Consider the following 13933-nt stretch of genomic DNA (forward strand, 5'->3'; position numbering starts at 1 on the left):
TATTTATTAGCAAAGGCAAGCCTACGAATTCTCTGGCTGCTAGAGAGAAGAGGCTTTTTCACAGGCCTGTGACTTGTGTAACCAAGCTCATGCACCCTACGAGACACTGTTCTCACTGACACCTCACCAAACACTTCTGGGTTGCTCTCCTTAATTTTCCTTGCACTCACACGAGGATTAAACTCCACTGCACGTTTTAAAACATTAACAGACCTTGGGGAAGTTTTCCTAGGCCTACCAGACCTCGGTTTCTTTGTGGGAACTTCACCACTGTTTTCCTCCCGAAACCGCGCACACCAACGACGCACTGTCGATCGTGCCACACCAACCAATTCACTAATTTCCTTTGTCTGGTGGCCTGCCTCCTTTAGAGCAATGATCTGGGATATGATTTCACTCGATAGTTCACGGGTAGGTGCCATAACAAAGTTTTAAAGGCCAAAACACTGCGGGACACTCGGTAAAAAATGGCGCAAAATGAGAGGGACACTCAGCGGAGTTCCTCTCTCTCAGGCAGCCCGTGGGCGACTGAGGCGGGAACCAACCAGCGTGTCGGAAGGCCTCAGGCTACCGTGACGTCATGCTCGGAGCTCAGACTTGTGGCTCAATTCTTACCCCCCAAAATGGGTGATTCTTTTTGGGCCATAAGTATTGCGCTCCTGGCGGACAACGCTGAATACTTCTGACGAGTACTGTACATATAAATTTGTAACAAATAAATAAATAAATACCTAGTATGAGTGGTTTGGAATAGTTACCCCTCCTGTAGAGTACATTTTCTCTGGAGCCTCACCCCATAGAAAACACAGCCAGGTAAGGGTATTTTTACTTGTACCGGGATTTTAAAGCTCATGTGAGCGATTTCTCTGAATTTTCGATGTTTCTCATAAAAAGCGGATGTTTTAGCACCAAAAAAAAAAAAAAAAAAAAAATGTAAATCTGTTGGGATTGGGGGAGGTCATAGGTTAAAAATATGCTGGGATGGGGCAGGTTAATACCAGGTATACAGTTTTAGCAAGATACGGTGCCTCTTCCTGCCCACTTTATCAAGTACGGTACATTGTTATTACAAGGATGTGCCATATGGTACTGTAGGCTGTACGGTTAATATTACTGTGTCTAAAGTGTATGGTCGTACATTTTAGCTTAATTGTTGAAGAGGAGCAATGAACAGTACTTGATCAGTTTTCTAGCTTAATGATGATAAGTTTCAGAACATCTTCCCAGGATGTTGCCCTGCCATTCTTTGTGTTATGAGCAAAATTTAACATTTTAACTGCAGTTTACTTGGAAGATAATTTATGTAAACCAAGAAAAACACACTTAGCATTTTTTTTCTAAATTGGATGGTTGCCCTTTAATGCTGACTTTTGTTGGTTTGTTATACTCGTTTTACTTTGACACGGCCTAAAATTGCTATCATTCAATCTTGAATGTTTGTTTTCGTTTTTGTTTTTGTAGGCTCCAACATGCCTGCATGTGTCGGTCTTGGTCACCTAATGGCGGCTCTTCATGTTGCTCGATCTATGGCAGCCTCCCTGTTCAGTACCTTTACCCTGAGGTCACACTTAATGACCTCGTCCCACGTCTTTCTTGGTCTGCCCTTCGTGACCCCACCCTAAATATTAACACCTCTCACCCTCTGCACCAAGTTATCATTCCTCATCCTTTCCACATGGCCAAACCATCTCAGTCTACCTCTCCTCATCACAAGACCAATACACTCCAGTCCAATCCTACCTTTCAACTCTTTCATCGTAAACCCAGCCCCCCCAGGCCTTGCACGCAGGAACGCACTGCACATCCACCTAATCATTGCCATTTCTGTATGTTTGAGCCTGCGAATATCATCTTCCTTTACTGCCCAGGTCTCAGTCTCATACAGCATCACACTCCTAACACATGCTGCATACAAAGACCCCTTAGCACATAGGGAGAGTCCTTTCAGTGCCAGGAGAGGCAACAGCTCCCTGAACTTCTTTCAACCACTTCTCACCCTAGCCACAGAGCTAGCTCCAGCTCCAGCTCCAGCACATAGCATGTCTCCCAAATAACAAAACTCTTCCACACACCCAAGAGACTCACCAGCAAGTTCAATCCTTTCACACCCGACAATCTCCACCTGCTCTCCCCGACACGCCGCACATATAAAATCAGTTTTATCTCGCAGTTCATCTCTAGTACTGCTACATCTCTTGTGCACCCATTTATCACAAACACTGCACAAGATGGAATTACTTCCATGCCCTTGTGGCAAATTACACATGGCCACTCTCCCTCTTCTTTGACTGTACTGCCACCAACCCTAGATATCATCACTTTTGTTTTATTTGCATTTACTTTTAAGCCCTTGTGCCCCATACCATCTCTGCACTTCCTAAATCTTTTCTCCACCTCCCTCTCATTCTCTGCAACCAACACCAAATTATCAGCATACAACATCTCCCACGGGAGTCCATGCCTGAAGTCACATGAAAAGGCTTTAAGTACCGTGATAAACAACATTGGACTCAAAACTCACCCCTGATGTACACCATCATTCACGGAAAACTCATCACTCAAATCTCCATTCACTCTTACCTGGGTGCGAGCACCCACATACATGGCCATAACCACCCTAACCAGCCACTCCTCCAACTCAAGCTTTCTCATTGCCCACTTCACCACTTCCTTAGGGACTCTGTCAAAGGCTTTTCCAAATCAACAGAAACAAAATACAGATCCATTTTCTTTCCAGTATATTTTTCTTGAAGCTGTCGAACAATGAATATGGCATCAGTAGTCCCCCTGCCTAGCATAAACCCTAACTGTATCTCATCAATATTCGCTCTTTCTCTAATTATACCTTCTAGAACTCTCTCCATTACCTTCATTATCTGATCTAAAACTTAACAAAATGTTAACACTTTAAATAATGGTGCTAGTCACAAAGAAGTGGAATGAGAAAGATGTAGAGTCATTATATTGTTTCTCAACCTCAGAGTGACATGAAGTAAGCTGCATAAGGACAAAAATCTGAGCCAAGTAAAGGTAAAAGGACTAACCTTCCAGCCATTACAGAATATTTTCCTCTTATTCCCAGATTCTGGAGTTTCTGAGTGAGCCATCCATGAGGCACTGTGTCGAATGCCTCATGAAGGTCAGAATAAATGGTGTCAAAGGGCTGTCCTGTGTCATTCATCTCAGACCAATCTGTGAGGGTTGTCAAAAGGTTATTGAGGCATGATCAAGCTTCTCAGGAGTTTAGAACCCATGCTGGTTTTTGCAGATGTTTTTCTTCTCATAAGAAATTAAACCTACTCGGCCAGCTCAGACACTCCGTAATCTTACTGAGAATTTGTTAAACTTATATATGGAATATTTTCTGCTTGTTTTCAGCTTCCCTTTTTATGGGAGACATGCAGTTGTAATGGACTGATTTAAATTAATTGGTAGTGACTTGCTTACTGGACCAAGTTTTTACAAAAGAGGGAGTGCCATCAGTTCCAAGTTCTGTATTTTCATCCAGGTTGTTTAATATGGAATTTAGCCATTTCTTGTTCAGAAATGGCAGCATTTTCTAGGATCTCAGTGGGCCTGTGGTTTTAGGTAAAGGGATTTTGTTTGGTTTCAGTTATAAAGAAAGGCATTACTGATGATGGTGATGACTGTCCACTGCATTCTTAAAAGCTGAGTGGATATATTTATTGATATCCATAGTTACCTGTGTGATATTTTCCATAGGTGATCCATCTGATATTGTCAGACTTCTTATATGGTATGCTGCTTTGTTCTTACTACTTAACAGACATCAGTGGTGCATTTGGATGCAACTTGGTTGCACAATATTTAATTTCATGTTGCTTTTCTGCTTGTCATAGGGCTGTAAACGTGTTTCTTAGTTGCACATATTTCTGGTATGTAGTAGGTGGCTTGTGTTTTTGTATATCTTCCATGGAAAATATTTTATTCTTGGCTATGTTCTTTTATTTTTTATTTTTTAAAATATACTGAGCCAAGGTGGCTTGAGTGTTGGGTCATTTACTCTGATATAGGGTATGTAGAGACTGGTACATTACAGTACAGGCATTTCAAAATGTTTTCAAACATTGCCCATTGCTGATTCATGTCTGTATCTCTCAAGAGTGCATGCAAGTCCTCTGTTACATGTTTATGCTTTAAAACTGTTACCTATAATTACAGTTAAAAAGCTTATGTAGTATCTACAGTGGTTCTCATATTTGTGTAGGAATATGAGCAGTTACAATTGAGTATTTAGATTTTTAATATATCTTGATCCAAAGTAATGACCAGGTCCAAAATGCTTTGAAAGTCACTGCTTAAGAAATTGATTGGTTCGGTTACATGTTGAGTGATATACAGTAATCCCCGTACTATCCGGACGCCCACTTTCCAGACACCCCACTTACCGGACATTGTGGGCCTGGACCTTCGGAACCCAAAAATGGCCAGAAAAGAAAAAAATACCCCCCAAATCTGAATTTTTTCACACCCGTAATTTGAACTTGCCGCACAGTGCCAAACAGCTGTTTACACCACGGCCCCTTCACCCCTTCCTTCCTCCCCCCTTCCCCTTCCCCTGCCAGGGTTGCCATTTGGTATTTTTCATTACCAAATGTAGGCCAGTTTGGTAATGAAAAATTCAGTAGTTCCCAGTATGATTCTACCTTCCAAAATATTCCTATTTCTATAGAGAATTTGGACTCAAGCATTTCTGATTTGGGAGTTTCTGTTGTGTATGCTCCACCAGTACCACCACGGCTGGATTAAGCATGTGGGAGGCCCGGGGCCCACTTGGAAGGGAGGCCCCCTTTCCAACTCCCCCAATGGCATACACCACAGACTGGTAACCTAAATCCTAATACAAATAATTTATCATGACGATGCCAGTTCAATAAAAAATATTTTTCATAGAATATGTTTAATGTTCCAGATACAGTTTTGAATATTAGGGATACCTTTCTCCGCACAGGTGGGTGCCTGTGCTCAACTTTCTGCTGCTCTGGTGGGAGGCCCCCTCTTGGTGGGTGGCCCAGGGCCCGGGCCCCTTGGGCCCCCCCCTTAATCCGGCGGTGAGTACCGCTAAGGATTATTCCAGTGCCATCCCTCCATCTTCTTACCCCTTTGACTTCTCATAACTGTCATGAAAATTTCTTCGAAAGTTTCATTGCTTCTCTCATTGTTCTTATTACTGAACTCACAGTGCATTTGGACCTGATGGGATTCCTGTCATTGTTCTCAAAAAGTGTGCGTTTGTGCTGACATCCTGCTTAGGCAGACTTCATTGTCTGTCAACATGCACTTATCCTTGTTGCAGGAAGTTTGCTCTTATTCACTCAGTCCTGAAGAAGGCTGTCTATTCCAAACCCTGTAACTATCACCCAGTTGCACTAGTATCTTACATTTCTAAAGTCCGCATCCATCCTAAGCAGGGAGATATTGAAGGAGCTTTTTTCTCGTAACCTTTTTGACTTACATTATGGGTTCTGCGAGGGACGCTCCACTGGCGATCTTGTCATCTTCATTTCTGAATCTTGTTCATTCTCTTTTTGGGACTTGGGCAAAACCTTGACATCTTGTAGGCTTTCAACCAAGTCTGGCACAGATCTTTAATTGCCAAAGAGTCCTCTCAAAGCTTGTGTCTTCCATGCGTGTACCTTGACCTCTAGCTTCCTTTCTTGTCATTCTGTAGCTGCTGTTGTAGGTGCCACTGTTTCTCTTTTAAAGCTATCAGTAATAGTGTACTCAGGCTTCTGCCATGTCGCTAACTCTCATCCTTAAATTTATCACTGGTCTGACTTGTATATCCAACCCTATCCACTCGTATGCTGCTGACTCCACTCTTTTCATTTGCACCCACTTATTACTGCATTTTCATCTCAGCAGTTACTTCAGCAGCCACATGATGAGGCCTTGGTACACATAGTTTGATGTGGCTCACATTTCTGGTTGTGGTAAAAGAAGCCTTGGTGTTTTCAGTGCATCAGAAAATCGGTTCTTACATCTTTTTAACTCATCAGAGTCTTCTGTGGGAGTATTCATTAATAGTAAAGAGTGTACAGCTCAGTGCTTCATCTTCTCACAGTACGGTTGGGATTTCATTTTCTTGGGAACTATCATGGAAAGATCACATTACATCTCTTGCAAAATTCACTTCCAAGAGATCAGGTGTGCTAAGCAGATTCTGTGCCTTCTTTACACCTACACAGCTGTTGACTTTGTATAGGGGTCTTATTTGCAGTGTAGCTTATGTGGTGGGCTCCCCTTACACGGCCAATCAGGTCAGTATTTTGAGGAGGATGGGAATGCTGGTGGTAGGGAGAGCTGGAGCTGCTGTTTCACCAGCCATCAAGATATCCTGATCATCCCTCTTGGTTGACCTCATCAGTGTGACATCGACATGGAGAGTGGGCCAGGATACTTTCCCTCATCAGTGTGACATGGACATGGAGAGTGGGCCAGGATACTTTCCCTCATCAGTGTGACATTGACATGGAGAGTGGGCCAGGATACTTTCCCAAACACTTTTCTCTATCTCATGCATTACTCTACAAGTGTTTTACTTACCACACGATGTGCCCCACAACATCACGGGTTGATACCAGCAAGGGCTTGCGGCCAGTAAACTATATCCCCGCTACCTAGTGGCGGATCTAAGAGGAGGCCTTTGTCAGCATAGTTTTTGGTACCTGGATAGGAAGGACCTTGCCTCTATGCCAGAGAGTACAGGGCATTGCAGTTCCCAGGCTGCTGCTTCTGCCCGATAGAGAGGGGTCTGTCCCTGGGAGTAGTGCCCCAGGAGGCTGCCCTGTCAATGAGTGTTTAATGGCAGGGCAGTTACAGTGCCAAGACATGCTTAGACGGTGTCCATCTAGCTGTCTTGGCAGGGTGCCCTGAGGCCACCATCACAGCCACTGGCCACAGCTGGTGGGCTATAGGTCCCAAGTCCCACACCTGGACTTCAGACCATGCGGGTGGGTGGGGCTTGTGGCCTGTCTCCTCATTTATTTTACTGACTTATGACAAAATATGAGAAGAAGCAAAAGCAAGCCAGAGGATATTAAATTACCCAAGGGGTTCTGAGTGGCTTGATAGAATGTGGGTAGTTTGATGGGTAGAGCAGGGGAAATGGTGGAGGCTGTGGATAGGAGGTGGGTGGATGTTGGGTGTATACAGGATGTCAGTTATAGGGTAGGATCAGCCAGATTGATTGCCGGGAAAGATTGTAGGTACAAGCTGTTTTGGCAGGGAAATATAGATGGGTATAGTGGTGTGGGTGTGTTGGTTCAAGAATAATGTATGGAATGTGTCATGAATGTAATGAGAGTGAATGAAAGGATTATAGCTGGGGAAATATTGTTCAGCAGACTCATAATTTCATATTAGTGTATGCTTCACAGGCTGGCTTGGATGATGTAGGAAAAGATAGATGCTGGGAGGACGATGTGTGGTAAGTGGTATGGGGGATGATGAAATTGTAGTTTCAGGAGTAGACTTAAATGGTCATGTGGGTGAAGTAGCTCAAGAATATGAAGGGGTGAATGGGGAATGTGCATATGGTATGAGGAATGTGGGGGTAAGGATCCTTGAATTTGGGGAGGCAATGAACATGCTTGTGTGCAGGACACATTGTAGGAAGCAAGTAGGCTAGGTTGATTACATATCAGTCTGGGGGAAATAGTAGCCAGATTGACTCTTTCCTGGTCAGGAGGGTATTGGTAAAGGTTGTTAAAGGTATTGGGAGTGAAGTGTGTATGCAGCAACACTGATTACTGATAGGTGACATGGTGCTTAAGGAGCTGGTGGTGAAGAAGAGGACCCATGCACCTAGGAGGAAAATATTTGAGTTAAAAAACCAAGCAGTGAAAGATGCCTTCTTTAATGAGATGAATAGAGTTGTGGCTGAGCAGGGAGCTGGTGGCAGAAGTGTATGAGGTGTTATCCACAATTTTCTGGATTAATGCTATATAAAACTGAAAACTCACCATAGCTCCTGTTGGCCACCATCACCCTCAAAGTAATTCCCTTGTGCATTGATACAGTGGTCCCAGCACAGTCTTCATTCCTGGAACGTATTCTGGAAGTCCTTTTCAATGAGTGTCAAGCACCTCCGGCTACCTTATGGATGCCCTCAGTGGTATCAAAATTATGCCCTTTCACCTTGATCTTCATTTAAGTGAACAGAAAGAAGTCACAGGGGGCGAAATCTGATGAGTAAGGAGGGTAGGGGATGATAGCCATGCTGTTCTTGGCTAAAAAGTGCTTGGTGTTGCGTGCAATGTGAGCCGGGGCGTTGTCATGGTGAAGCAGCCAGTTGTTGTCTCGCCAAAGGTCGGGGCGTCCCCTTCCCACTTCTTCATGCAGTTGTCACAAAACATCACAGTAGAAGTTGGAATTGACAGTTTGGCCAGCTGGGACAAATTCTTTGTGCACAATCCCCCTGCAGTCAGAGAAAACAGTCAGCATGCTCTTGACAATGCTTTTCATCTGTCTGGCCATTTTGGGACTTGGTGAGGCTGTCTGACCAAGAGATTGTGCACCAAACACTTGTTGAATCATTCCCAGGGTCTCTGTTGCATTTTTTCCAAGATTCACACAAAATTTGATGCATATTCGCTGTTCCCTTTTTATATCCATCTCGAAAATCGCCAGACAACATGTGCTTGACAGCCAACATATGAGCGGCACTAATCCCCACGTCCACCTTGCTGTAGCATATTGACTTAGTGCATTTTTGTACTGCCACCTAGAAGTGCATCATTCTTCTACGACCCGTTTAGGAGTCGTGAGCCCAGTCTGAAAACTTTTGGATAGCACATCGTAAATGAACAGTAACAGTACGGAACTCTCAAGAACATCTCCTGAGAGTTATTGATTCAGTGTGTGGATAGACAAAGGGTCCTCCAGGACATAAGGTAACATGGTGGTGGGACGAGGGTATAGAAACCTCAGTTAAGAAGAAAAGATGGCTTTTCTGGGAAAGGAAGAGGGGTGGTAACAGAGAGGAATACTTGGCTGGCAGATGTAGGCTAGAAAGGTGGTATGCAGGGCAAAATCTGAGTCTCAAGAGACTTTATTGGATAACCTAAATAGTACGGAAAGGAAGAATATGGTATTTAAGGTGGCAGAGCAGATGAGTAAGGAAAACGAAGTGAACAGTGTGTGAAGAAGGTTGAGGGAAAAGTAGTGGTGGGCAGTGAGGCTATTTAAGGTGCGTGGAGAGAGCATTATAACTGGCTGCTGAATGAGGAGTTTGACTGGAACAGGGAAGGTTTGTCAGCAGATCCAATGTTTGGCCCTTGGTCTTTGACGCTGCTGCTTTGAGCAGGGCAATAGACAGTATGCATTTGGGGAAGGCAGCAAGTGTGTCTGGATTGACTGCTGAAATGCTGAAGGCTTCAGGAGATAAAGGAGTGAGGTTAGTAACTGATTTAAAAAATCTTTCTATCTATTGCCAGATGCCTCAATCCCGTTTGGGGTGGCCACAAACAAATCGCCTCCACGTCACCTTGTCCCCCGCCATTTCACTGCCCTGCTGCCAACTCACACACCCCCCTCTCATATACCTCTCCGTCCCATCCCTCCATCTCGTCCTCGGCCTCCCCCTCCCTCTTCCCCCCTCCACCTCACTTACATACACTCTCTTTGTCAGTCTTTCACCCTCCATCCTCTCCACATGGCCAAACCACCTCAGTGTGTTCCTCATAACCCTTCCTATCACATCCACATCCACACCACAATGCTCCTTTATATCCTCATTCGTCAGCCTGTCTCTCCATGTGACTCCACAGGCTCCTCTTAAATAACTCATTTCCACTGCTCTCACTCTTGACTTGTGTCCTTCCAACAACATCCAAGCTTCACTTCCATACGTTAGAGTTGGTATCACAATACTGTCATGTAGTAACTTTTTCACTTCCATGCTCACTTCCCTGTTTCTTATCACTGCTTTCAAAGAACCAGCAACCTTCCTTCCCTGCTGTACCCTTTCAAGCACTTCACCCTCCAAACCTCCATCCCTACTCATCGCACTACCCAAGTACTTAAACGTTCTCACATTTTCCATTTCCTCACCATCCAACCTCGCTGTACATTCACTGACTTCACCTCTCTCAAAGACCATCACTTTACTCATCCCTACATTCACCTTTAGATTCCGTTTCTTACACACTCTCCCAACTCATCCACCAAGCCTTGCAGCTCCCCTTCATCTTCACTCAACTACACAGTATCATCTGCAAACAACAGTACAGGGAGTTTCCAAACACTATCCTTGAAATATGACTGTATTGAAAAGTATGAATGTGTTGGCCCAGATGACTACCTGAAGAGTGATTGTAATAGTGTGCAAAGGGAATGGTGATGCACTGGAAGGAGAAAATTATGGAGGCATAAAACTTTTGGACCAGATAATGAAGGTAATGGAGAGAGTTCTAGATGGTATGATTACAGTAGGGAAAGGGTGAATATTGATGAGGTACAGTGTGCGTTTATGTCAGGCAAAGGGACCACTGATGCTAATTCATAGTCCTCAAGCTTCAAGAACAATATTGAGGAAAGAAAAGGGATTGATTTGGAGAAGGCATTTGACAGAGTCCCTAGGGAGGTGGTGAAGTGGGCAATGAGAAAGCTTGGGACTGAGGAGTGGGTGGTTAGAGTGGTTACGGCTGTGTATGCCGGTGCTCACACTCAGGTGAGAGTAAATAGAGATTTCAGTGATGAGTTCTCTGTGAATGTTTGCTTGCATCATGGGTCCATCCTGAGCCCTTTATTGTTTATGATGGTACATGAAGCCTTTTCATGTGACTTCAGAAATGGAATCACATGGGAGATGTTGTATGCTGATGTCTTGGTGTTGATCAGAAATGGAAACGCATGGGAGATGTTGTATGCTGATGACTTGGTGTTGATTGCAGACCATGAAAGGGAGGTAGAGAAATTATTTAGGAAGTGGAAAGCCAGAATGGGGCACAAAGGTTTGAGAGTAATTGTGGATAAAACGAGAGATAATATCTTGGGCAGGTGGCATTACTGTTGAAACAGAGGGGGAGAGGCCATTTGTGGTTTTCCACGAGGATGTGGGAAGTAACTCCATCTTGTGCAGTTTTTGTGATAGGGTGGTATTAGAGGTGGAGTGCGAGATAATGCTGATTTCATGTGTGCAGTGTATCGGGGAGCATATAGATACTGTTGGGCTTGAAAGGGTTGATCTTGGTGGTTAGTCTCTTGAATGTGTGGAAGAGTTTTATTTGAGGGATATGTTATGTGCTGGAGGTGGGACTAGAACTAGCTGTATGGCATGGGTAAGGAGTGGTTGGAGTAAGTTCATGGAGCTGTTGCCTATCCTGACATTGAGAGGGCTTTCCTTCGGTGCTAAGGGATCTTTGTATGTGGCAAATGTTAGTCTAAGTGCATAACGCTGAACGGTAGTGAGACCTGGGCAGTAATGGAAGAGGATACTTGTACCCTCAAATGTACAGAAATGACAGTGATTTAATGGATGTGTAATGCGCCCTTGGATGCGAGGTCTAGGGAGGCTAGGTTTATGACTGAAGAGTTGAGAGGCTGGAACTGAAGTGTATTGGTGCCATGATGAGGAGGGGCAGATTGAGATGGTTTGGGCATGTGAAGAGGATGGAGGATGATAAGTGGGTGCTGAAAATGAGAAGTGTGAACACTGGGGGTAGGGTTGCGAGAGGCAGACAAAAAATGACTTGGGACGAGGTCATAGGGTGTGACCGCAGGGATAAGGGAGAGAATAGGGAGGTTCCCAGAGATCGAGCAATGTGTAGCGCTGCCAGTAGGTGACCAAGGCCAATGTATGCAAGCCCGTTGGAGCCTTTATAAATGATGCGTTATCTTAGTACTCTGTAGTCATTGTTATTCTCACAGTTGTTGCTAACTTTTTTCTTTATGCAGCCCTTTTGTATATAGTTATCCTATAGTAATCCTGTTGTTCTCTTTTGTTTACTTAGACATGTCATTCTTGCAATTGTTATCTTCAGTTACTGTTCCGGATGAAGGTATTAATGTTACTTTCATTAATGATAGTATTATTAATTATATTTTGACTTCTTGTTAATGTTGGTTTTATTGGGAATGATGTTACTGATAGTGTTTTAATTACTGATGTTACTCTACTATTACCGTATTGGTATAGTTGCGAATACTAATTGTTACTGATGATATTGTTACAGCTATTATCCAATGAGTTGCCAGGTGCCGCTACTTCTATTGTTTTTAATATTACAGTACTTTTATTCACATTGTCATTGTGTGTGTGTGTGTGTTTTATCCCTCTACTTCTCCTCCTCCTCCTCCTCCTCCTCCTCCTCCTCCTCCTCCTCCTCCTCCTCCTCACCCTCCACACATGCCGAAGGATAAGCAGAATCGTTGTAACAAGGGCCTACGTCCACCAGAGTTGAGTTGACCCGAGAGAAGCACATATTCTGTAATGCAGCAAAGGAAGATTAATTGAGAGAGAGAGAGAGAGCAACCCTTTTTCACCATGAGACACTTTTATTCCCAATAAGTAATCTCTCAATTATCCATTATCTCAACATAGGCTCTTTCTGCTTGGTTCAGTTAAAACAATATCTAGTGAAATTAGGCAATGTCTGGCTCAGAAATGGGAAGCAATTGGCGGTACTATGAACTTTTTGATGGTAATGTGTATCATATGGCTCAGACACGAGACCCAGTCGGCTCATGGGCAGACCCCACAATGCAGCAACACACACCAACCAGTCACAGTGCATTGTGGGAGTGGCCCACCTGGCATGTCAAGCCAGCCATCCTCAGCCTGGGCTGCACCTGAGTAATACGTCTGTAACCAACAAGCGGTGTCAAAATGTGCGAACACATCTCCACCGAATGTCCAAAGTCGCTCTGGAATCAGGCTAAGTCTTTACCAACTGCCACCATGTATCGAGTACAGACCACAAGCCACGAGTACATGTCAAGCGACAGCAGTTGTCCGCCTCTGTACTGAACGCACTAAGTCGCCCAGTCACCTAGAATTTTGTTTCCGAATGGCCATCTTGTGTCTAACAGACCACAAGCCACGAGTAAATGTATGGTAAAAGTGCCCGTCCTACTTGTGATAGGAAGGGTGAAAATCCTGCCCAAAGCCTTGTTTCTCCCCCCCTCCCGTCCCTCCTCCATACCCTCCTGCCTCCCCTCTCACACCCTCAGTCCCTCCCCTCGTTCATGCTGAGAGCATTGATTTGTGAGTTTTTAAATTTTTTTTGCGATTTATTTGAATTTTATTGGTCGTATCGAAATTCTGGTGACCACAAGAAAGCTCATGAAATTCTGCATCTAGACATGTGCATAACTCTTGGAAGATGCTGGCAGAATTTTGCACTAGGATGGTGGAAATTTATATGAAAGTAAGTTTTACTCCTGAACACTATTTATTCTCACTGCATTTCTGTACTTTTACTCATCAGTCTTCTGTGCTTTTATTAGCATATCTTACAGTATAAAAGCTAGTGAAGATGATGGTATATACAGTACCCTCGCGCCCAACATGGTAATATTGTCATGCACGGGTCCCGTGTTGGACCAAAAATGTGTTGGACAAACAACAGAGCTTATGGGGAAAAATGAATTATGTCAGCAACCCTTGGAAAAGTCACCCTAAATACCTACAATATACCGATTCATATATTGGTACTACTGTAATTATAAGAAATGGTACTGTACTGTGAATGATAACTAACCTTTTAGGATCTACAGGAATACCCTCTGCCTCCTTCCTCCGTATGTACATACTGAGGTACCTCTCCACATGATGATTGCTGGGTCAGTAGGACTGCACCTGGAGTCGAGTGGCCTGCCTCCGTAAGCCTTCACTGCCGTCAGGATCTTATCTTGGTTTTTTATCGTGGTCCTCATGCTGGCTTCATTCACGTCATAGGCTTTGGCGACA

The sequence above is a fragment of the Coenobita brevimanus genome, chromosome 112, assembly GCF_032717465.1.
Source record: "Coenobita brevimanus isolate Jiangsu-jjx chromosome 112, ASM3271746v2, whole genome shotgun sequence".
Taxonomy (NCBI): Eukaryota; Metazoa; Arthropoda; class Malacostraca; order Decapoda; family Coenobitidae; genus Coenobita; species Coenobita brevimanus.